At 29.8% G+C, this 26,888-nt stretch overlaps 1 protein-coding gene across 4 annotated transcripts in view; it reads left to right on the top strand.

Annotated features, from left to right (window-relative positions):
* Positions 1-3,036: 3,036 nt before the first annotated feature.
* Positions 3,037-26,888, top strand: part of LOC135952273 (bromodomain-containing protein DDB_G0280777) — a 148,623-nt gene continuing 124,771 nt past the window's right edge. For 3 of the 4 annotated variants that reach the window (XM_065502139.1, XM_065502138.1, XM_065502136.1), the window contains exons 1-2: positions 3,139-3,272; positions 3,990-4,054. The gene's annotated coding sequence lies outside the window, so the exon portion shown is untranslated. Of the gene's footprint in view, positions 3,083-3,138; positions 3,273-3,989; positions 4,055-26,888 lie in introns of those variants that run through there. The other variant, XM_065502137.1, reaches the window with a different exon arrangement.

The following is a 26,888-nucleotide window of genomic DNA, read 5'->3' as shown; positions in this document are numbered from 1 at the left end:
AATTCATATTACTAAAAAGGTAAAAACATAAAATAAACAAAAATAAATAATATACATATGAACTAATAAAACAAGTATAACAAAAAATAAATACAACATAAAAACAAAATAATCTATGAAAATGCCTCGAGAGAGAGAGAGGTATTTTTTGATGATATTTTATTATAAATATAAAGTCACACTTCTTCAATTATTATATTGCAAAAAATTACAAAATATTTTTTGACTTAAATTTTTAAATAAAAATCGTTGTCTATTATATTTATTGGATCTGAAAACATTAATAGAAAATGTGTTCTTTCGACATCAACTGATGTTATTATAGGAGCAAATTTAAAAGATAATATTTTTTAACACTTAGAACGGTTAAGTTTGAATTAGAACTAACTAAAATATGATATTTTTAGATGGCGCTATTATTAAAATAGGCTTTTTTTATATTAAAAAACGCCATATCTATTTTTCAATTTTGAATTTTAAACAAAGGAATTAAAAAAAACCTGTAACAACCAACTACAGTAAAAAATATTCTCTAAAAACGCAAAAATATGACATAATATGCTCTTAAAACAAAAATATATGCAAAAATATGATTTAAGGGTAAAATATGTAAAAATATGCACTAACAAACAAATATCGATGCCAAAATTATTAAATTTCTGAAAAAGAAACGTGTGTAGTAAAAATAAATATATCTATCCATGTGCTCATTATTATGTGCATATTTTTTGGTTTCCTTCCCCCTGCTGCTACATAATTTAAATTTATTTTAGTGGTTTAAAAAAATTCAAATAATTATTAATTAATAAAATTGTCTTTTATTTATTTAAAAACTCTTGTTTTATTTATTAACAACATAAACTTCTGTCCCCTAATAAAAAAAATTATGGTAAATTATTTTGTTTTAAAAAATATAATTAATTTTTTAATCACTTTCTTATTATATTTATTTAAAATTATTTATTTCTTAACCCATTATTATTATTTATTTTTTTTAATAAACTTTTTTATAGAATAGACAGACACCCTGTTATAGGGTAATACAGGGTGCTTATGCTATACAAAACGGAATTAAATGAAATATACCGACATTGTGGTATCTGTCTTGAATAAATGCAAAATGTGTCTTTGGTTGGTTTGTATCCGTACTAAGTGGGGACTTCGTTTTGGTGTTGCCCATTTGGTTTTTGGGGGTTTTGGTTTGTGTCCTGGATGAATTTTGGGGGGAAAACAAATTTACAAAAAATCTCAAACTTTATAAAAAAAATAGCATAAAAGAAAAAAAAAGTAACGTTTTTCCATACAACAAAAAAACTTATTTTTCGTTGTGACGGACGGACCACCACCCCTCGAACGAACCGAGCGAGAGCGAGGTGGGGTAGCGAAATAAATGCCTCCTCCCTCCCCTCCCGGGTTCGCTCGTTCCTGTCTCCTGTCTTTTTTTGGTTTAAGAGAAATTTTTTTTCTTAATTTTTTTTTTGAGAGAGAAAAAAAATTAAGAGAAAAAAATAAATTCTCCTCTTCCTTCCTCTCTCTCCTCTCTCTCTCCTCTCTCTCTCCCTCACCACAAAAACATTAATTAAATAAATTTTTTTTTTCTCTCAAAAAGTTAGTGTGGTGAGTTTCTGAAACTCACCACACTAGAGTGGTGAATATAGAAACTCACCACAGCAAGTGTGGTGAATATAAGAAACTCACCACAAAAACCGTTATTCGTAAAAAACTGCATTACCGACACGAAAATGACGCAGACAAAACGAACCGTTTTATCAATAAAAACTGCATTATCAGTGGTGAGTTTGTCATTTACCGACGAAACTGTATTACCAGTGGTGAATTTTTGGATACGGTACTATCGACTTCATTCATTTCCCATCGGGGATGACACCGTGGTACACTTTTTTGGTACAAAAAAACAAATAATATAATAAAAAAAATTTCTTGTTTTTTTTTTAAAAGTATATAAAAAAATGTTATTTTTTGTTTAGTTTTTATTTTTATTAATTAATTCCATCCAAAACTGATGATAGATATTATTTATTTATTTATTAAATAATAGCTAAGCAGTCAGCGTGAGTGAGTAGTGAACGAACGAGGAAAACCAAAAAAGTAGTAGACCCAACCAACCAACCAATGAATGACTCACTCACAAAAACAATGGCAGGCAGGCAGGGTAGGTAGGTAGTTCTACTCCGTTAACAAAGTTGGAGCAAAAAAAACCAACCAACCACTCTCCCTGCTGCTGTTTTTTTTTGGCAGCTCCTCCTCCAGGTTCCCCAAAAGCATTGTTGTTTGTTTGTTGTTTGTTGCAAAGTTTTCAAAACTGTGTAGAAAGAAGTAGTTGTTGTATGTGTGTGTATGTTTCTGTTTATTCTTTTGTAAGTAAGTGTAAGAAGGTAGAGTATGTTTGTTGTTGTGTGTGTGTTAGTAAGTAAGTAAGTTTTTTTAATACCATCATTTTTCTTCGAATTTAATTTTACTTTGTTTCTAAAAATTTTTAATTTTGTCTTTATTTTTTTTTATCTTATTTAATTAATTGTTTGTGTGTGTGTGTTCTTTGTATATTTATTTTTACCATTAAAAAAAAATATTTGAACAAAATTTAAACACATTTTTTTCTACATCCCTATGGTACTAAAAAGTTGAAAAGAAAATACCATCACTCTTTTGCAATAAATTAAATAACAACAGAGTTGTTTCTTCTAACAGTGTTGCATTTTTGCGTAGTGCCATAAGGCGAATTGGATTTTAGTATGAAGCAAAAACAGAGGTGTTCAAAGCGTATTGATTCAAGGTGGAGTCTGCTTCATTTTACGCTTGTTTAGTTGCTGCTACTGTCAAATTAACTTGTGTTTGTTACGGCATAAAACGCAACAAACAATATTTTTGACAGTTATTGTCGTGTTGTTTTCATATTGCTTGTGTTTGTTGTAAAACTGACACCACTTTTTATAAATTCGCCGTGAACAGAGATGTCCGTGGCAAAAATACAACAAATTTCTCAGTTGAGTAGATCGATTTGTCAAAAAACGTTGAAATTCACGAAACGTCGGAGTGATTTTATATTTTATTTCTTCTTTTAGTGAGTGTGTTGAAAAAAATTAAATTTTTTTATGTGCAAAAATATTATATTATTAAGCCAATAAAAAGTAATTTAACGTCCCAAAAAGGCTTCCATTGCAATTTAAAAAAAAGCACAAGATATCTAAAGAAGAAACAAATTTTATATTAAAAAAAAAAACAACCACATACAACGAAAGTGTAGAAAAAAAGTAATTTTTTATTGAAATAAGAAAAAAAAATAGAACGTAAGGCAAAATGCAAATGGTGAAGAAAATTAATAATTAAAGATTAATTTGTTTAAAGCTGGAAAATATGCATAATATTAATAATTTATTTACACAAAAATTTGCTAATATTTTTTCTATATCAATATAAGAGGAGGAACAACAACTACGTACAAAAAAAAAACAAGAAAATCTTTTTCCTACTAGAAGAAGCAGCAGAGAGAGGTGGCATAAAAAGAAAAAATGCAAAAAAAAAATATGAACAAAAAAGCCAACAACTACTAAAACAGCAGAATTTGTTTTGTGTTAGATTAAAAAGCAATAAGATTTTATGTACATAAACATAATAAAATACATCATTTTATGAACTATTTTTTAAAGATTTCATGAATTTCTTAAAATTTCTTTAAGATTTTCTTCTGGCTGTGTAGTTTTTTTCTGTTTACTTCTCATTCATAAGTTTATTTTTTATTGTAATTTCTTGTTGTTTTCTCTTTCCTCCTCTTGCTGTTTGTTGTTGCTTTCAAACATTTTTTGTTGTTTCTGTTTTCTTGTTTAGAATTTAAAGTTGCCACCTGTATTTGTGATTATAGTGGGTGGTTTTTAGTTTTTTCTTAAATAAAGGGAGTTGTTTGATTATTTTGTAATTTTAGCAAATTTTTGTGTAAAATTTAAGTGTTTTTTTAATGTGTAATACTTTAGTTTTTTGTGAAAAAGCTGCTGTATAACTTCAGATAAGCAAATAACCAGTTATTGGAATAAAAAAGGTGAGAAATTTTTGAATTTTTTAAAAAGTTTTTAAGAGTGAAGTAAGTGTTAGCTTTAAAATTTTATGAAAAATATTAAGAAATGTTTAAAAAAGTATAAAACTAAATAACAGGAGTTTTTAAAAATAATTATTGGAATTAAAAAAGTTCATTAAACCAAATATTGGTGGTTTCTGTCGAATATTTTGAAGTAAACTTCAATTTCTTAGCGAAAAGTGATTTTGAAAAATCATATAATTTATAAAATATCAGATACAGCGTTCGGCAGTTCAATTGAAATCTTTCTCCAAACGATTTAGTTTATTCCTAATTGAAATACATATTTACAATCTTCCATAATAATTGAAATTTGAAAAGATTTGAGGTTTAATAGCAGATTTGCAAGTACATATTTCATTCGAAGCAATATTTCCAAAAAAATTTCAAAATTTTTTCTATTTTCTGTATCAAATTTAGGATTTTGTAAGAAATTTTATTTTGAGATATTAAAAACTAGAAAAATTTAGCTGTTTGTTTATACAGGAAAGCTTTTGCTTGTTGATTAAATTTCTTTTATTTTGCATAATTCTGATGATTAAATCAAATATTTATTTAGCTTGTTTTTAATATTCAGTGGCCGTATTACCGCTTTTGAGATCGAATGAACTATCGTATCGAAAAATCATTTCGATATCGAAAATATAATAAAATTTATTAAATATTTGCCCAAATATCAAATAAAATTATTAACAGTTTTACTCGATATCGAATGCGGTAATTCGGCACCAGTATTAATTTCATTCATATTCAAGTTTATAGTAACAAATTTAAATATTTTTCTAATTATTTTTATGAATGTAACAAATCTAAGGCTAGAAATTATTATAAAAATAATAAATAAACAATTATTGTGTTATTAGCTAATAGAGATTTGCGTCAAATCGTTAATGACACGTTTTGAAGTGTAATAAAGAAAATTTAGAAAAAAAAAAATAATAAAAAATAAACTTTTATTTCTTTTTTTTTTGTGTATTTTTATAATTTATTTGCAAATACATACCTATTCAATTTATTTTATAATCCCAAAAAATTGTACTCAATTTTCTGTAAAGTTGTTTTTTTAAAGTTTAAAATTTCGGTCTTTCTTAGATTTTTCTTATTGTATTAAGCCCATTCATCCATGAGTGTATATTGTTATTGTACCAGGTCTGCTCTTTAACTGTTTCTTATGGATAAGAAAGTTCGGTTAGCCACAGCTATCGGTGGGATGAATATTCGCAATTGTTTGGAGAATGTTCCACTGCTGTCGTGAATTATTTACTAGCGGAAAAGCTTACGGTTGATACAGTTGTTGCTAGATTGACATTCTTCAGCCTTGTGAGGCTCGAGTTGTACTGAAGTTTAGATAGAATTGTCGTGGGTACGATGTTATCTATAATTAGTATATTTAATCGCTTATTGAATTGTTTCATTCATTGGGGGCATTATTCCCTGAAGATTGTTGGCAAACTCACCAAGATCTTGTAAAATCATTGGAAGCTACCCAAGCAGCAATTTTAAAACGTTTGCAAGCAGCAGTATTCATTCAAAAAAATTGGGTACCATAAGAATTGAAGCCGAGAGATCTTGAAGGCAATTTTGTATGTCTGAAATGCTGCTTGAACGCTATAAAACAAAATCTTTGTTGCACCAAATCATTACTTGCGATGAAAAATGGATCCATAACTATAAGCGTTAGAGATCGTATGATAAGCCCGGCCAACCAGCCAAATCGACACCAAAGCTAAATATCCATGGCGCTAAGGTAATTCTCTGTATTTGGTGGGAGCAAAAGGTCCCTATCTATTATGAGCTGTTGAAATCTGAACAGACCATCACAAAGAACCTGTACCGAACGCTACTGAATCCTTTGAAGCTGGAATTTTGCAAAAAAAAAAAAACTCCCAGAATATGCGGCCATCATGACAACGCTCGACCAAATGTTGCAATACCAGTTAAAAAGTATTTAGAATGAAGTGATTGGGATGATTTGCCTCATCCGCTTTATGGTCCAGAACGTGCCACGTCTAACTTCTATTTTTTCGATCGATGTAAAATGTTCTTTCTGTTATACGCTTCACTTTGGAGCAGAGTATCCGATATTGGCTTGATTCGTTCTTTGCCTCAACAGATGGGCAGTTCTTTTGGCTCGGAATCCATATGTTGTCAGAAGGATGGAAGGACATGAAAAAAAATCTAAAAATTCTCTCTTTTTTAAGTCATACACCCAATAAATCACTTGAATTAAACAATTTCACCGAAAAAAAACAGTTAATTTCCTAAATGAAGTTTGTCCGAATGAGTTGAGAAATGGGATACTTGGTGGCCGAAAAGGGACACTTTTGGTTGTCTATTATTTCAAAATTATTAAACAATTTCAACAAAAAACCAGCATATTTCCTAGACTTTATCGTTTTGTCGTCAAGAATATGATTGAAAACCAAACGAAAATGGATTCTGTGTATTATTCTGGTCCATTTGTATATTTGTTTATTTTGTTGTAATAGGCCTGTTGTGGTGGAAAGTTCATAACTGGAGAAACATTTCTCAGGTAGTTCTGCAGTGATGGTTCAATTATCATGGAAATATTTGTTAAAAATTCTATTTAATAAAGAATTTTACGTAATAGCCAGCTAATATCCTAAAATTCTTCTTCTTGTTTCTTTTGTTTGTTTTTATTATTCTTCTTCTTCTTGTCTGTGACATTCAGCAAAAACTAATAATTTGCAGTTTCTTCTTCTTTTTATTCTCATCTAAGAGTTGCCATAATTTAATTCCTTAATTCCCCTAGATAAACTCCTTTAAATAAAACAAGTAAGAAAGTATGGTCGGTCAAGCCCGACCATATAATACCCTACACCAAGTAAAAGAGCAAAAAAAATTTTTCTTTTAAAATTTCAATAATTAATATTTTTGAGTGATTTTCGGAAGTGGGGTTATATGGGGGCTATGACCAATTATGGACCGATCACCATGAAATTAGGTCGTGTGATTTATGAATTTTGTATATATAAAACTTATTTGGAGAGAAATTTGTGTAGATACATAGATAAATTAGAAATTTATGACCGATAAAGTCCAATTTCGAGGGAACTTTGTATGGGGGCTAGGTGAAATAATGGACCGATTTCAGCCAGTTTCAATAGGCTTGGTCCTTGGGCCGAAAAAGTAATATGTACCAAATTTTATCGAAATATCTTCAAAATTGCGACCTGTACTCTGCGCACAAGGTTTACATGGACAGCCAGCCAGCCAGCCAGCCAGCCAGCCAACCAGACGGACGGACGGACGGACGGACATCGTTTAATCGACTCAGAAAGTGATTCTAAGTCGATCGGTATACTTTAAGGTGGGTGTTAGACTAATATTTTTGGGCGTTACAAACATCTGCACAAACGCATAATACCCTCCCCACTATGGTGGTGTAGGGTATAAAAAAAGAAACTAAGAATTTCTTTTTAAAATTTTTAAACTCCCACCTTAACAAATTTGTAAAAATATAAAAAATAAAGTGAAATTAAATTTTATTATAATCGAGAACTTTCAAATACCTACATTGTATTAAAAAAAATTAAATAAACATTTCATTATTATTATTGTTAAATTATCTATTGACAAGAGTTTTTTCTACTTCATTAAATGTTTTTTTTTCTGTTGTTGTTGTCCGTGATTGAATTACAAACAATAAACATCGTACGTCGTTTCAATTCTTATAGAATTGTCTGGCGATACAAGTTTTTTTTTTGGGTTTTATTTTTCAAAATTTTGCAAATGAACTTGAGTTTGAGTTGGTTCTTACGTTTCTAAAAAAAAATGTATCGAATTAAAAGGCAGTCTAGAGAGAAGCTAGCAGATGAAATATACAAAACAAAAATCAAATAAAAAAAAGAAATCTTGCAAAACTTGTTTTACTTTCTTGCTCCAAGTTTATATAGATTTTTTTTAAAGCTTTTGTTGGTTGCTTCTTGTTGATTTCTTCTTTATTTTTAAAGACGTTTTTTTTCGATTTTCAAAAGAATTTAAATTGAACTTAAGTAGTGTATAAGTAGAATGAAGAAAATACAGAAAAGTAAACCGAAGATGCTAGCTGAGGAAAGATTTATTTATTTATACACACAAGTACTTTAGCTACATGTCAGACTTGGTTAGGGCAGTTGATTTTGTCTTACTTTTTTGAGTAACAGCTGGTAAAGGATTTTTTCAAATTTAAATTGTAAGCTAAAGTTTTTTTTTATAGAAGTTTTAATAAAATATTCAAATGTTTGAGTAGCAGTAAAAGAATTTCTTTATTTTTTTTTTGTAGAGAACTCTAATGAGATTTAGCCTGAGGTCAGTTTTCTTTATAAAAAGAGGAATTTTGCAAAGTTAGTTGAGTTCAAAAGCCTATATACCTCAAAAAGAAGTAATAAAATGATTAATAGAGATAAAAATTTAAGCAAACCTAGAAAAAATTTAGGTTACTTCGAAGTTGTTTAAAATAATTGGTAACAACTAGGAATTTTAAAGATAGAGCTATTAATAAGTATCCTAAATATAGTGAAGCAGGTTGAAACAGACAGTTCAATATATTGAACCTACGGCAGGTAAATTGGGGTCTGCACGTTCTATCTGGGACCTGTTAACATTAAACATTTCTTGAAAAATTATTATAATTTGTGTATAATATTCGATTTTTAATAATTTTCTTAAAAGGAACTAGAAAAAGTAGTATTTTTATTACTTTTTTAAAAAATCAATTTTATTTTGCAAAATGTTTAAGTTTTTATAAGAAACTATTGATAATTTAAGAAATTTTGTAAATAAAAATATTTCTACTACTTTTTTTCAAATCGTAGTTTCTTAAAATTTCTACTACTTTTTTAAAAGGTACTTTTTAAGCTTTATTTCTATTAAAATTGATAAAATTTTTAAATTATTTGAATTTAAGAACATTTTTAAAAAATTTTCAAAAAGTACTTTTTTAACTACTCTTTTTTAAATAGCTGTTATACTTATACTTTCTGCAAAAATTTTTATAATTGGTGTTAAATATTTGTTTTTTAATAATTTTCTTTAAAATTTTGCTTAAAAAGGAACTTTAGAAAAAGGAGTATTTTTACTACTTTTTTTAAAAATCATTTTTTTTTTATTTTGCAAAATTTTTTCGTTTTTTTAAGAAATTATTTAAATATTTTAAGAGATCTGGCTAAAAAAAACATTTCTACTACTTTTTTCAAATCGTATTTTCTTGACATTTCTACTACTTTTTTAAAAGGTACATTTAATGCTTTATTTCTATAAGAATTGATAAATATTAAGCTACATATTTGAATTTAAGAACATTTTTAAACAATTTTCAAAAAGTACTTTTTTAACTACTCTTTTTTAAATACCTGTTATACTTAAATTTTCTACAAAAATGTTTATAATTTGCGTTAAATATTCAGTTTTTAATCATTTTCTTAAAAATGTAGCTTAAAAAGAAATTTTAGAAAAAGTAGTATTTTTACTACTTTTTTAAAAAATTATTTTTTTGATACAATTTTTTAGTTTTTACAAGAAACTGTTGATATTTTATAAAATTTGGCTAATAAAAATATTTCTACTACTTTTTTCAAATAGTATTTTCTTAAAATTTTTACTGCTTTTTTAAAAGGTACTTTTTAAGCTTTATTTCTATTAAAATTGATAAAATTTTAAAATTATTTGAATTAAAGAACATTTTTAAAAAATTTTCAAAAAGTACAATTTTAACTACTCTTTTTTAAATACCTGTTATACTTAAATTTTCTACGAAAATGTTTATAATTTGCGTTAAATATTCAGTTTTTAATAATTTTCTTAAAAATTGTGCTCAAAAAGGAATTTCAGAAAAAGTAGTATTTCTGCTACTATTTTTAAAAATATTTTTTTTATTAAAATGTTTTCCTTTTTATAAAAACTGCTGATATTTTAAGAAATTTGGCTAATAAAACATATCTACTACTTTTTTAAGCACAATTTTAAACAATTTTCAAAAAGTATTTTTTTTAACTACTTTTTTAAAAATGTTATGTTTATATTTTCTGCAAAATTTTTTATAATTTGTTTTAAATATTCAGTTTTTAATAATTTTGCTTAAAAAGAAACTTTAGAAAAAGTAGTATTTCTACTACTATTTTAAAAAATATTTTTTTTTGCAGATATTTTAAGAAATTTAGATATTAAAATTAATTTTTACAACTTTTTTCTTAAATGGTACCTTTTTGTATATTTTTCTATAAGAAATAAAGCTTGGTACCAGAACTTTTTCCTTTAATTTCAACAATTGTATTAAAAAACCACCACTTTTGTTGCATGAACTCTCTTCTACTGTCAGTTTCTTTTCAAGCAGTGATTTAATTTATTGGAAAATTTAAAATCCCATTTCAAAGAACTTTTTTTTTTCTTTTTCCAAAACAAAAATAAGACAGAATAGAATGATAATGTACATACATACATCATTTAAAATATTAAGAGGAAAATTAAATTTACATTAAATCCCAGCAAATTCAAATTCAATGATTATTTAACTCAACACATGACTGGCTGTATGACTGACTGACTGAATGACCCAAACCCCCAGACCTAAGCGTAATATTATGAAAAATATTCAATGTATTGTAGCAAAATTAAATAGCTTTGAAAATGTTAAGGCTGGCGGTTTGTAGCTTAGTAATTCTTTAAATATCAGAGGATGTATTCATTAAATACACATTCTTCATTTTTATTTTATAAATTTTGTAGAGATTTGTTTGTGGATTTTTTTTCTTTTTTTGATTAGTTAAGCACCCATGAGAGATTTCATTTAAATATTGTTTGTATTATATGAATTTATATTAAAAGCCACAAGCTTTAAGTTTAATGTGGGCGTTTTTTTTTTGTTGTATATCATGACTGGTTTTTGTTTTATTTTCAATAATAAAAATAATAAAATTTAGTTAATTCTCAATATTACTAAATTATGATTGAATTTTATTTTTAAACTAAAAATATCCCTTACTACTTACCTTTATTTAGCATATTTTATTTTGGTTTCATAAAAAAAAAATTTCGAAAACGTGTCTTACACGTGCTTTATTTTTAGTGTCTTTTGTTTCTTTTAATAATTAGCTGGTCATATATGTAGATATACTAAAAATTTGTAAAACATTTAGCCAGTCTTTTGTGGAAAAAGCACCTGTTTATTTATTTTTATCTTGTACTAGTTGTGTTTATTTTTACATTGTTATTTTCGAGCTGTTTTAAGGGTAGGTGGTTGCCTTAAATTAGAGGATTTTGTGTGTTTGTGGTATTTCTCCCTTTTTTATACATTTACCTTTCTGTCTGTGCCACTATTGTGTTATTTTTAAATGGCTGTAGTAAGTTAAGTTATTAATATTAACCTTTAGTTTGCTAGATTAATGTATAAGTGGTAAAAGTGTTAGTTTTCATAAATTATTTATGTTTGAAGCTATAAAGCGGAAGTATTTTTAATATAATTTTATTGTAATGGAATTACTAATACCTAGAAACACTTTTATATTCTGTTTAAGTATTTAAAAGACCTTATTCATAATAAATTTTTAAATTGATTAAAGGTTTTTGAAACCAATTTTGTATTGAAATTTTGTTATAAACCTTTTATAAATTTAAAATTTGATTATGAATTTAAAGGAAATTCTTTAGCATTTTTTTTGTTTATTTTGTTACAATTTTTTATATTATTTTTTTAAGTGTAGTTTCATAATCCCGTTTTCTTTCAAAATAAAGGAGGTTGGCAATCCTGTTTATTATCTTTAGCGGTTTTTCGCTATTTTCTCAATCTCTCTTCAACATTGTCCTAGACAGTGATGCCACTTGTTTTATTTTACACTGTTCTCGCTAAAGCTCAAGGACAGGGATGGAAATTAAGGCCCTAATTTTGTAAATCACGTCACCAAGTGATATTTATGTGCAAAGCAAAAACAACAATTCACACATTTCAAAAATTTGTTTTTGTTTTATGTACAAATTGTGAACCAAACAAACGCACAAAAATTCAAGAGTTGATTTGCCTTTCATAATTTGAAAATTGTGTACACAAAACAAAAACAAATTTTTAAAATGTGTGAAATGTTGTTTTTGCTTTGCACATAAATATCACTTTGGTGACGTGATTTACAAAATTAGGGCCTAAAACTTTTGTTTTGAATCAAAATAATAATTTTTTTTACCCTCAGTTTGCTAAAATTCAAGGCCCATAATCATAGTCAAACACTAAAGTCGGTTCTTTTTAAAAACAACTTTAAAATAAAAACCTGCTTTTTATTACTTTGCAACCATAGTCAAAATTAAAGTGTGTTTTAAATTGAACCGACTTTAACTGGGTGCCACCGCAAATGTAGAAAATGTTTTCATACCATATACAACAAAAAACAGACAAGTGGCAACGCTGACATAAAAAATTAAAAAAAAAAATCACAAAAACGTAAACAATAAAAGTAACCGGGACATCTAAAGAAATAATGCTGTTTGTTGTGGAAAAATTGAAAAGATAAGATTAATATCATAATTACGATATTTTGGTACTAATTTTATTGATAACTGTTCAATAATTGCAAAATCTCTACCAATATCTTGTAACTTAAACATTTTTTACTTTGTGACGAACCTTTTTACTCGGCGAAGAACAGCTGATGCTGTTGTTAAACGAGTTAAAAACAACTTCAGCTAGTTTTATATTTAGAGTCGACTTCAGTGTCAGAAGTATACTTTAACTTGTCTATGATAGACCTAAAGTCCACTCTTAAGTATAGTCGAGTTTAATTCTCTTAAAATGTACTTTATTTTTGACTATGATTATGGGCCAAAATTTTTAAATATTTTTATTTATAAAATTCTATATAATGTGCGATCCATCACAGAGCGGACAGCAGTGGAAGTTTACGAAATTTACCTGTAATTTTACTTTATTTCAAAGATGAAGATATTTCCTTTAATATTTTATGAATAAACCACACTTTTTTCAAAAGTTCAAAGTTCAATTTTTGAGTTAAAAAATTCACAGGACTATATCTCAGAAATCACATATTTAAATTAAACAAGTAAGAGAGCTATATTCGGCTGTGCCCAATCTTATATACCCTTCACCAAATTATACTTCAAAATAAAAAATTTAAATATTTGTAGGTGAACAAAATCTTTTTTTTCAGTTTTTTAATTTTTTGGAAAAAAAGTTTTGGAATTGTGATTTAAATTTTTTTTTTAAATCACTAAATGCGAACGAACATTTTCTTTCTTATTTTATATTGAAAACAACAAATAAATTTGAATTTTTTTTATTGTTTTCAATATAAAATAAGAAAGAAAATGTTCTTTCACATTTAGTGAGCCAGGCCCTTAACATTTTTTTTTTTAAATTTTAATTTTTTTTTTGTTTTTTAAATTTTTTTTTGGTAAAAAAAAAAATTCGGAAAAAATATTTTTTTATTTTTTCCGATTTTGACCCATTGTAGGTCCAACTTACTATGGTCTTATATACGTCGTTGCAAAGGTCTTTGAAATATCTATCATTAGATATCCAGATATATGTTAAAAATAGGTCAAAAATCGAGGGTGTCATGGTTTTTTCCTCATATCTCAGCCATTTGTGGACCGATTTTAAATAGCAAACTTCTCCAAAGTATGTCTGACGGAATTATTGAAGATTTGGATCCCGAAGATATCAGGGGTCTTCAGAAAATTGATTTCAACAGACAGACAGACGGACATGGCTTAATCGACTCCGCTATTTATAAGGATCCAGAATATATACAGCCCAATTATGAATAAAAAATTCCGCTGGAGTTTGTTCCCCGGGAGTTTTTTCTCATTGAAATTGAATAGGAAAAATGAGAAAAGGGAAAAAACTCCCGCGGAATTTTTATTCATAATTGGGCTGATATACTTTATAGGGTCGGAAATGAAAAATGTAGAAATTACAAACGGAATGACAAACTTATATATATCCTTATCACGAAGGTGAAGGATATAAAAAAACCTTCTTCAATATTTGTACAATTTTTTAACGTGGACCCTCTTTTAGTTTAGGAGTTATGTATCAAAATAAATTTTAAGCTAAAAAAAGTGTTCCATATCTGCTTGTGACTTGGGGTCCTTCCGGAGCTAAGATCCAATTGTGATGACTTTGTTGTTGTTGTAGCTGCATAAACAATTTTACAATATTTAGTCTGGGGCATGTAGTTCAAGTGCAAGAAATTCTGCTGTTTTGACAGGATGAGTCCAAAAATCCACTGGACGTAATGAAGTAGGGCTGGCTAGACAGTTCAATATGTGGAGGGTGTCAAGAGGTACCTGACCACTACGCGGTACCAAAAGGCGTTAAGTCTGTTGCTCCATCCTGATCTTAGTTGTGCCAGAATGACTCTTATTTTAGGCGGCAGAAACTACTCGGGGTCTTCCAAGTACGAAATTCATACGGTATCCTGCTACCTTCATAGAGAAGCCATTAATTCAGAGGTAAACCTTAGTTTCCTCGTGCAGATGGCGTTCGGAGGTAATTTAAAGGCATTCTGTGATGAAGCTTAAGGCTCCATTTTAACAGATTTGAATATATATCCACGAATGCGACCAGTTGATCACTGACCGACCAATCCTCTTTGTAGGTAGCTAACAACGTTTTTTTGTCCATATCCCAAGTGCTGCCGACTAGTGTCTTGAGGACCTTGTCACTATTTCGCAGTGACCTGTGCTGAGGAGTTAAAAAGACTATCAATAGTGACACCCAAGATTTTCGGCCAAAGTTGTGTTTTACCCTCTTCGTGCAGGTGGTGAAGAATATTGCCGATGACTTTGTTTTTGATAACTGCAGATTACATGCAGTGAAGAATTTGTGGAGTTCGTTGAGATAAACATTTATCATACCGCAAAGCGCATCCTGTCGCAAAGATAGTGCAGTCGTCCGTATAGGTGTTTACCTTCACACTAGGAGTTTAGAGAGTTAGAAGTTGAACAGGAGCGCTGACAGGACCCCGCACTGACGTGGTTTTGAGCATTTGTCCCTAAACTCCATAAACGACTGCCTGCAACTCAGATAGTTCACTATCCCTCTCTTCGTATTGTTGGGCATGGTGGACTGCAGGATGTCCTGGAAGAGGGTGGGTTTTCGAAAGGTCAAGTGCCACTAGGACAGTCCGTTCATAAGGCCTCTGCTGATTTAAGCCCTGTGAGATCCGAGTGACTATGGCGGATAATACTGTGTAACTTACGGAAACCTTGATGGTGACGAGCTGCTGGGAGTTGTCGGTTCAGCTGGGGAAGGTGAAGAGCTACGAGTTTCTTCGCTGCAGGTGACAGGACTGTACGATTGTCCTTCGCTTGCCGTTTTCCCAGGATTTTAACAACGGTATTTAACAAATCCAATTGTGATGAATTTGTTATTTGTGCTGACGGTCAGTGAAGCGAACTATTTAGATTGCCAGAAAACTAAATCTAGCATGTGAGGGTGGTAACTTGGGCTTAGAGAAGACATTGTGAATTCTCCTTCTTCCTGATCTGGACATTTTTATACACTTTACATTGAATGGTTTGCATTCGTTTCCAATTTCTTTCCTTTGGGACCCCCATAAACTATAAATATGTTGGATTGTTATAGATAGCGTTTGTATGTATATTCAATTTGAAAAATAGTCTTGAACATGTCTGAGATATAAGCAAAAAACTACGAATCGATTTCTTATCTATTTCTGACCTATATCTGGTCATTAAGTCATTAACATAGACAATATTGATGTCTAAAGATAGACATTTCAAAGACATTTCCCAAGGATCACGATATATAAATTCGGATCGACAATTCGTGAATTGGTAAAAATGCATTTGGAATAAAATGAATTTTTCTGAACATTTTTCTACTAAATTTATCGTTATTTTTTACAAATATTTTTAAATATTTCTTTTTAATGTAATATTTAAATCCATTTTGTCTATTAAAATTTACGACCATTTTCACATATTTTTTATTTATTTATGCCTACAATGTCTATCCTCTTTCTTGTTTTAACTTCTCTTGATAATGGTTTCTTTTAAATGTAAACAGAACTTTAATAAAGCAGATTTTTATCATCAAAAATGTTTTTAGCCAAGCTAAATTTCAATTGTTTAATTTAATCATTTATAGTTCAATATTAATGCAGTTTAATGGATTTTACTTCCATTTAGTTTCACTCCATCTGGCATCCTTACACTCTCCCTCTCTCCATTAAGCTGCTCTTTTTAATACAAAACTTTGAATAACGGTTTTTTTCAAAAGTAAACATTTAGCTAGAGTTGCCATAACATAAATATTACATTATTTACAAGTAAATAGCGATCACCAAGCTGTTTTAAATATTTCTAAAGATTTCAAGATGTTTATCATTAAAAATGTTTGTGGAGTACGTGACCAATAAAAGGAAATACAAATTTAATTTCAATACTACCTCCCATGGTTTTTTTCGCTTAATGTTCTTATTGTTTAGTAAAATATTTATAAAGATTACAAAATTTAAATAAAACAAACAAAAAATATGGAAAACCGGCCTTTATTATTATGAAATTATGAATATTTTTTGGTCTACCGGTCTAAACAACAATTAATTGTTTAAATCTATTTTTAGTTTATTTAAGTTAAGCTTGACTTAAATAAATTACCTTGGATATAATCTTTTTAACTTTAAAAGTTCTAAATAACGTTACTTGTTTACAAAAACACAACACTCATAAACTAACAGTTGTGTAAATATAAATTAAAACAGATTTTTCACACACTGTAACTGTTGTTACATTTAAATATGACAAGAATAACTTGGAAAAAAAATCATATTCATATAAAAAGTAACTAGATTCAGCCATAACTTAGCAGCTATGTAGTAGCTGTATGAGCCTACAGCCAAGCTTTTGAGGAAAGAATAACAGCTACAAAAAAATAATAAAACTGAAAATCGTCGAAGCCCATTAATGCCTACAGTTACACTGAGTAACACTACAGCTCTGTGTGAGTTTGGAGAACTCTAGGTCAAAGTATGGAATCTTAAAATGTACATGAATAAATGGCAGAATATTGTAAAGCAGAGAATAGAAAAAAACAATAGAAGTCTAGAAACATAAACAAAGGCATCTTGAAAAAACACATCTTAAGGCTTTTGGATGAAAAAAAACTAAGTAGTTTTTAGCTACGTTTTGGTGTATTTTCATTTCAGTTTTTAATTGAAGAGTTATGGCTGCTTTAAAAGTTTAATGTGACCAACGAAAAAGGGGAATTGAATCAATAAATATGGAAATAAGTGGCTTCATCCGGAAAACAGTATGATTTCTGATATAATATTGGAGGATTTTAAATTCTAATCGATTTTCAAAGCCTCAAGAAGCTTTTATAACTTTTACAATTCCTGATTTCTATGTGGAAAAGAGATTTGAAGCCACGTCATGCAGTCAGGCTGTAATTATTATTGTGAATGGAAACTATTGTGAATGGAAACTAAAAGTGAGAAATCAGTTTTGCAGAAAACCATTGGAAGCTACTCAATCAGCAATTTCAATAATGTTTGCGACTAGCAGGGAAATTGGGTACCATACGAATTGAAGAAGTGAGACCTTGAAAGACGATTTTGTATGTCCGAAAAGATGCTTGAATGCTATAAAAGAAAATCATTTTTGTAGCGAATCATTACTTGCGATGGAAAATGGATCAATTACGATAACCCGAAGAGTAAGAGATCGTTCGTCAAGCCCAAATCGAAGACGAATCGATATCAAAGCCAAATATCCAACAAAACCATTGGGAGCTACTCAATCAGCAATTTCAATAATGTTTTCGACTAGCAGGATTCATCCAAAAGCAGGGAAATTGGGTACCATACGAATTGAAGAAGTGAGACCTTGAAAGACGATTTTGTATGTCCGAAAAGATGCTTGAATGCTATAAAAGAAAATCATTTTTGCACCGAATCATTACATGCGATGAAAAATGGATCAATTACGATAACCCGAAGCTTAAGAGATCGTATGTGAAGCCAGGTCAACTAGCCAAATCGATACCAAAGCCAAATATCCATGGAGCTAAGGCAATGCTCTGTATTTGGTGGGAGCAAAAGGGTCCTATCTGTTATGAGCGGCTGAAATCTGGCCTGGGAACCTCTATCGGAAAGAATAATTTTGTTAAAAGCGATCATTGGGCGAAAAATGCCCAGAATATGAAGTCAGACATATATTCCATAATGACAACGTTTGGGAATATGTTGCAATACCTGTTCAAAACTATTTAGAATGAAGTGGTTGTGAAGTTTTGCTTCACCCGTTTTATAATCCAGACCTTGCCACGACCCACTACCATTTGTTTCGATCGATGCAGAATGCTCTCTCTGGGATACGTTTCACTTAGGAACAGAGTATGCGAAATTGGCTTGATTCATTCTTGGCCTCTAAAGATGAGCAGTTCTTAGAATGAAGTGGTTGGGAAGATTAGCTTCACCCGCTTTATAGTCCAGATCTTGCCACGACTAACTACCATTTGTTACGATCAATGCAGAATGCTCTCTCTGGGATACGCTTCACTTTGGAACAGAGTATGCGAAATTGGCTTGATTCATTCTTGGCCTCTAAAAATGAGCAGTTCTTTTGGCTCGGAATCCATATGTTGTCAGAAAGAAGAAAAAAATCCTTTTATCCAACTAAATTTAGTTGGTTTCATTTTAAACATCTTGTTAAACATGGGCAAATACATTATGACCTCCTCATTTTATTTTATTTATTTTTTTTTTTCCGAATTCTATTAATATTTGCTGATGTTTTTGTGGGTTTTGTTTTAGACATCTTCGTTGTTTTACTGTCTTACACACAAAAAATTTGTAAATGCTGACGTTTCTATTGCTCATACATATTTATGGTTTTTATTACTGCTCTACTACAAATAGACAGATAGACAGACAAATGTTGGTTACCAAAACCCACCAACCAACCATCTAACCTCCAAGAATATTACGTTCAATTTTGTGGAGTATTTGAATACACAAATATGTAGTTATTTGAGAATATTTCATTAAGAATTCCTAACAAACATCTTTAACGATTAAATTATTATTTTGTTGTTTGTCTTCTCTAAAGAGAAGTGCCAACAACCACCACCCATTTGTCGTTAAAAATCATGGTTAATTTGTTGTTGTTGTTTTCATTTTGAAAACTAAGTTCAAATGTACTCGCTGTTTTTTTGTTTTTTTTTTGTTTTCTTGTATATTTTCGTAACCAGAAACCAGATTTTTATTTAAAACGAGGGTTGTTGGTTAAGGCAAAGAAGTGAAGCATTCAAATTAGATGGATGTGTCGTGACATTTTTGGAGCAAATCTCCAATTTTTGGTTACATTTGGAGTGTTTGAATTAAGAACGTTACCCTAATATGTTCAAAACTTCCTCAATTGAAATCTTTAGTCTATTTATATGAGCGAAACGACTGAGTCAAGGTGGTGACAGAACCGTGATATGTTTTTGAAAGCAATATTTCCTTTAAGAATGATAGAATTTCAATATAAGTTTATCAAAAGGTTTAATCGATTGGTCGTTCAGAGGTTAGAAAAAGTTGATCTGGAAGTATGTCTCAAGATGGGAAAATTATCTTCAAATAATAACCACAATGCAGGTCGAACGGGGAACGATTGAGTTCTGAAAACCAGTATCAATTGACACGAGCATTTATGAATTTGAACCTGGCAGCCAAAGAAAACTAATTGAATTCATAAAACTAGTTTCGTCTTCGTATGTATGGATCTAGGAATGATCATCTGAGGCAGTCAATTGTTTTGAAAAACTCCTTTATACAAGGACTGGTCAATAAGTGCGTGCCATTTTAAAAGAAAAAAAGGTTTTTTTTGGATAAAAACAAATTTTATTTTTCAACATAGTCTCCTTTGAGCTCTATTTACTTCGTCCAATGTTTCTACAATTTGTTTATCCTTTCCAAAAAAATAAGATTTGTCGAGGTCATCAAAACTGGAATTTAGGGTTAGTTGAAGTCAAATCTCTTTCCGCAGAGACATTTCTTCAGATTTGGAAACAAGAAATAGTCACTTGGTGCTAAATACGGAGAATAGGGCGGAAGAGGGAGCAATACGTAGCCTAATAAATGGATATATTCCATGGAAACTGCAAATGTGTGTACTCTCATATCCAAGTGATCATTTCAAATTGAATCCACTCAGCCATGTGAGATGGCAATCGCCACCACAATCTCTCAAATTCAATCTCCGATCAGCCAACACCATATCGATTGTGTAGAGACCTCACCTGGTTGTACAGAAAGTTCGGCTGCTTATGAGCACCCGAAATTCCCTTTTATTCAAGTTCTCCTCAAGTCACGTGGTAGTCTGTACTAAAAATAGTACTCAGTACTAAAAATAGTTCTCAGTACTAAAAATAGTACTCTGTACTAAAAATAGTACTCAGTACTGAAAATAGTACTGATTACTAAAAATAGTACTCAGTACTAAAATTAGTACTCAGTACTCAAAATAATACTCAGTACTAAAAATAGTTCTCAGTACTAAAAATAGTACTCAGTACTGAAAATAGTACTCAGTACTGAAAATAGTACTGAGTACTAAAAATAGTACTCAGTACTAAAATTAGTACTCAGTACTCAAAATAATACTCAGTACTAAAAATAGTACTCAGTACTAAAAATAGTACTCAGTACTAAAAATAGTACCTTTTAGGTACTCAGTGACAGGTCACGGAACTAACTCAAAAGCACATAGTTTTCGATCCACAGATCAGAAAATTGTATTTAAATTAATAATAATGTTTGAATTCAATTGACAAATTGTCCTATTTTTGGTACAATTGGACAAGTAAAGAGCTATAACCACTTTTCACCTGTCAAGGGACAAGTGCGTTTATATTAATTGAAATAAATTGCCCGCACAGTGGGGAGAGTCTTTCCCAAATAGTACACAGAAAAAATAAAATATTTGAGGTTACAAATAGAATGACAAACTTGATATATAAAATACAAAAAAATTTCAAACAATAAGTATTCAAAATACTTTATGTCAATGCAAATAAATTTGTTAATAAAAACAAACAGAAATCAGCAATGAATAATCATTGCTGTTAAAAGGAAATATATTGGAAATTAATTTAAAATAAACAATATTTATTTACCAAAATAATAATAAACAATTTTCAAACAACAACAAAAATAATTCACTACGACGAATTCATAAAAAAAAACAATACACATGCGCACACGCTCAAATTTTTTGAATTCTTTTTTCTGATTTTGTTGTATTTCAAGTTGAAAATAAACTGGTTTTATTTTATACATATTGAAATAATAATAATAAAAAACATATCAAAGAATTTAATAAAGCCGGCTTTGAGAGGTTTTTTTTTCAACAATTTTATACGCTGGCTATAAAACAATGGCTATAAAACTATAAAACTATAAAACACAACTAAATGTCGCAGCTTGAAAAAATTTTCAAATTTTGACAGAAGTCCAATTTGCACAACATTCAAGAAATGGGTTCTATATTGAAAGATAAACTATTGAATGCATCCTCATAAAGAACCATGGACTTACCAAACTCGCCTTATATTTATAGATCTTGGAAATTTGTTTTCATCGAATGAGGAACATCTTTATATCGAACGAGTAACTACTGAATTCGTTAACATATTCAAAGACCATTCAATTTTGCACGACTTACTGGAATTTTTTCCCAAATCAAACCCGGAACATTCGATTTTACACGATCTTCAGGAAATTTGCTCCATATCATAGCAAGAACTATTGAATTTTTTGTCATATCGAACGATAAACTATTGAAGTCGTCTTTATATCCAAAGGATATTCGATTTTGCACAACTTTTAGGAAATTTGTTGCTTTACGAACAAAGGAACTTTCTCATATCGAACCAGGAACTACTGAATTCGTCCTTATATTCAATCATCATTCGATTTTGCACCATCTTCGGGAAATTTGTTCCATATCATACCTGGAACTATTAAATTCGTTCTCCTATAGATCCCTGAACTACTGAATTGGCCCTTATATCCAAAGAACAATCAATTTCTCACAATTTTGATAAAATTTGTTCCTTTACGAAAAAGGAACTATTCAATTCGTTCTCATATCGGAAGATAAACTATTGAATTCGTCCTTATATCCAAAGAACAATTGATTTCGCACAATTTTAACGATATTAGTTCTTTTACGAAAAAAGAACAACTAAATTCGTCCTCATATCGAACGAGAAACTATTGAATTCGTCCTTATATCCAAAGAACAATCGATTTCTCATAATTTCGAGGAAATTTGTTCCATTACGAACAAGGAACTATTAAATTCGTTCTCATATCGATCGAGGAACTATTGAATTCGTCCATATATCCACAGAACAAACGATTTCTCACAATTTTTATGAAATTTGTTCCTTTACGAAGAAGGAGCTATTGAATTCGTTCTCATATCAAAAGATATACTACCGAATTCGTCCTTTATCCAAAGTACAATGGATTTTTTTTACAATTTTGACGAAATTAGTTCCTTTACGAACAAGGAACTATTGAAGTCTTCCTCATATCGAACCTGGAACTGCTGAATATGTCATAATATCCAATGAACATTTGATTTTGCACTATCTTCGTGATATTTGTTCGGTATCGGACTAGGAACTATTGAATTCGTTCTCCTATAGATCCCTGAACTATTGAATTTGATCTTATATCCAAAAATTCGCACAATTTTGATAAAATTTTTTCCTTTACAAACAAGGAACTATTGAATTCCACCTCCTATCGAAAGATAAACTACTGAATTCATCCTTATATCCAAAGAACAATTGATTTCTTATAATTTTGACGAAATTAGTTCCTTTACGAACAAGGAAATATTGAATTCGTCTTTATATCCAATGAACATTCGATTTTTCAACATCTTAGGGAAATTTGTTACATATCGTACCAGGAACTATTGAGTTCGTTCTGATATAGATCCCTGAACTACTGAATTCGTCCTTATATCCAAAGAACAATTGATTTCGCATAATTTTAAGAAAATTTGTTCCATAACGAACAAGGAACTATAGAATTCGTTCCATATAGATCCCTGAACTACTGAATTCGTCCTTATATCCAAAGAACAATCAATTTTGAGGAAATTTGTTCCTTTACGAACAAGGAACTATTGAATTCGTTCTCATATCGATCGAAGAAATATTTAATTCGTCCTTATATCCAATGAACTTTCGATTTTGCAACATCTTCGGAAAATTTGTTCCATAACGAACAAGGAACTATAGCATTCGTTCCATATAGATCCCTGAACTATTGAATTCGTCCTTATATCCAAAGAACAATCAATTTCTCACAATTCTGAGGAAATTTGTTCCTTTGAATTCGTCCATATATCCAAAGAACGATCTATTACTCACAATTTTGAGGAAATTTGTTCCTTTACGAACCTGGAACTATGGAAGTCTTCCTCATATCGAAAAATAAACTACTGAATTCGTCTTCGTATTCATAGATCAGACGATTTTGCACGATCTACGAACTACTACAGATCATTCCATTTAGTCCCCATAGATCTTTGTATTTTGCATGATCTTCAGAAAATTTGTATGTGATCCAACCAGGAACTATTGAATTCGAACTCATATCAAATAAGGAACTACTGAATTTGTCCTCATATTGATAGACAATTAAATTTTTCATGATTTTGGGGAAATTTATTCCATATCATACGAGAAACTATTGAATTCGTTCTCACATCGAACGAAGAACTACTGAATTCGTTTCCATATCGATTTTTCACCATCTTCAGGAAATTTGTTCCATATTAATCCAGAAATTATCGAATTGGTTATCATATCGAACAAAAAACTACTGAATTAGCCTTCATATCCATAGATCATTAGATTTTTGTGGATCTTCAGCAAATTTATTCCAAATCGAACAAAGAACATTCGTTTTTTAAAGATCTGCAACAAATTTGTTCCAAATCGACCAAGGAACATTCGATTTTTAACGATCTTCAGCAAATTTGTTCCAAATCGAACAAAGAACATTCGTTTTTTAAAGATCTGCAACAAATTTGTTCGAAATCGACCCAGGAACATTCGATGTTTCACGATCTTTAGCAAATTTGTTCCAAATCGAACCGGAGATATGAGATTTTTCACGATCTTCAGCAAATTTGTTCCAAATCGAATCAGGAAGATTCGTTTTTTTAACGATCTGCAACAAATTTGTTCCAATTCGCACCGGAAACATTAGATTTTTCGCGATCTGCAACAAATTTGTTCCAAATCGAACCAGAGACATTCGATTTTTCACGATATTCAAATTTTTTTTTTCAATTTTTTTTTAAACCTTTTCTTGTTTGTTCACACCTTCTTAAACAACCTTCGTTGTTTTTGTTTCTTTTAACTCAATCGAAATTGCTTGGGTTTTTATACCAAAAGAGGGAATAAACCAAACCAGTGTGCGAAAAAGAGAGACAGGGGTAAACAAGTTTTGAATAGTGTGTTGTTGTTGTTTATTTCAAGGGGATTTTTGTTTTTGTTTGCATAAATTGTTGTTGTTGCTATTAATTCCTTAATAGCTGCTCTATTTCTGGGGTGCTGTTTTGTGTTATTATTAAAAATGTTTTAATATTTTGTCATTTCTGTATGTGTAGCTGTCTCTATTGGGCCATTGTTGAATTGAAATTATTTCACTGTTTTGGAGGCACATTAACAATAATAGACAATAACAATGAAATGGATTTTTTAATTTTTATTGTTAATTTTTGTTAAATGCTTTTTTTTATACAATTTGATTATTTCATTAACATTTTTTTTATTATAAATTTAAATGCATTTACAAAATGTTTGTCTTTTACCATTTTTTTTTTATTTATTTATAAGTCAAGGTCATTTTTAGGTTTTGAATTGTTTAAGATTATGGTTTTTTTCTTTTAATTTATTTAGAAATATGTTGGGATATTTTTAAGTTATGCATTTCTTCTCTTTTGTTTTTTGTTTGTTGTTGCCTCTTAAGCCAAAAATAAATTTAATAATTTCAACATTTTACTGTCACATTTACAGACAGGGCTGGTGACTTTTTAAGTCGTTATTTCCTTCTTATCTTTAGTCTGCTAAATTAGAATTTCGTTTGAAAACAAAAACAAACTGAAAAAGATTTATTTTGTTTAATCATTTTTATTAGTTTTTTTTCAGTTCAGAGATAACGTTATATCACTACTATTTATTTAGTAGAGTTTATATTTTTTGCAAATATTTTGGTTTGTTTTCAGAGATATTAGTTTTTATTGGGGGTATTTTTATTAGGAAAAGCTGTTCAAATTGATCCCGGTGTATTATGACGTCAATGGTTGTTAAAGTGGCATGCTTGAGAGCAAAAAGGGTGGCCATATTAGTTGTAGAGTAAGAAAAGTAATACCAAGTTTAGGAAGAAGTAAATGGGGAGATAAATTGTATTTGGAAATGGAGAAAATTGTTTTATTTTAAAGAACTTTTGTCAGTTTTAGTTCAGTTCTTGTTCAGTTCTAGTTCAGTTCTAGTTCAGTTCTAGTTCAGTTCTAGTTCAGTTCTAGTTCAGTTCTAGTTCAGTTCTAGTTCAGTTCTAGTTCAGTTCTAGTTCAGTTCTAGTTCAGTTCTAGTTCAGTTCTAGTTCAGTTCTAGTTCAGTTCTAGTTCAGTTCTAGTTCAGTTCTAGTTCAGTTCTAGTTCAGTTCTAGTTCAGTTCTAGTTCAGTTCTAGTTCAGTTCTAGTTCAGTTCTAGTTCAGTTCTAGTTCAGTTCTAGTTCAGTTCTAGTTCAGTTCTAGTTCAGTTCTAGTTCAGTTCTAGTTCAGTTCTAGTTCAGTTCTAGTTCAGTTCTAGTTCAGTTCTAGTTCAGTTCTAGTTCAGTTCTAGTTCAGTTCTAGTTCAGTTCTAGTTCAGTTCTAGTTCAGTTCTAGTTCAGTTCTAGTTCAGTTCTAGTTCAGTTCTAGTTCAGTTCTAGTTCAGTTCTAGTTCAGTTCTAGTTCAGTTCTAGTTCAGTTCTAGTTCAGTTCTAGTTCAGTTCTAGTTCAGTTCTAGTTCAGTTCTAGTTCAGTTCTAGTTCAGTTCTAGTTCAGTTCTAGTTCAGTTCTAGTTCAGTTCTAGTTCAGTTCCAGTTCAGTTCTAATTCCTTAACTCTTATTCTTATTTTAAAACCCTTTGAAAATTTTAACTTAAAGTCATTAAACTAATTTTATAATTTCACCACCTAATTACCTGTCATGTCTGGCTCATTGACTTGTCATTAACATTTAGTATTTCCATAAAAACCTCAACTTGTGTAGGCTTTCCCAAACTTTAACTTTTTTATGAGTTTTAATAGTGTCATTAAGTTTTGATGACTGGTCCTTTAATAACTTTTCTAGTTTTTACCTTTCATTACAAAAATAATTGCCGTTATTTTGAACTTAATTGCTAAAATGACACGATGTAACTACAGCAGAAAAAAACCCTTAACAAAAACAAAAATACTTACAGTAATTTTGCTTTATATTTGTAGTTCCCCTCTACATACAAAAACATCAATTTATTTACTTTGTAGATCTTTACAAGGTTGATAACTTGCAGTGACATGCGTCGGCTCTCGTTCAATATTTCAATATGGACAGACAGCCATAATAAATAATGAACAGCAACAAAAAAAAAAACATACACAAATTGTTAGGAATTTGTTGCACATTTACAAATACTCAAACACACTACTTGGGGAAGACTCATAGTAAATGCTTTAAAACAACTACGGACAACGAACACAGAACAGAGAAATGTCAAAACCATGGCTCC

This window comes from Calliphora vicina, chromosome 2 (assembly GCF_958450345.1).
Source record: "Calliphora vicina chromosome 2, idCalVici1.1, whole genome shotgun sequence".
NCBI classification, from domain to species: Eukaryota; Metazoa; Arthropoda; class Insecta; order Diptera; family Calliphoridae; genus Calliphora; species Calliphora vicina.
The sequence above is the reverse complement of the archived record's forward strand: the minus strand, read 5'-3'. Positions and strand labels throughout refer to the sequence as shown.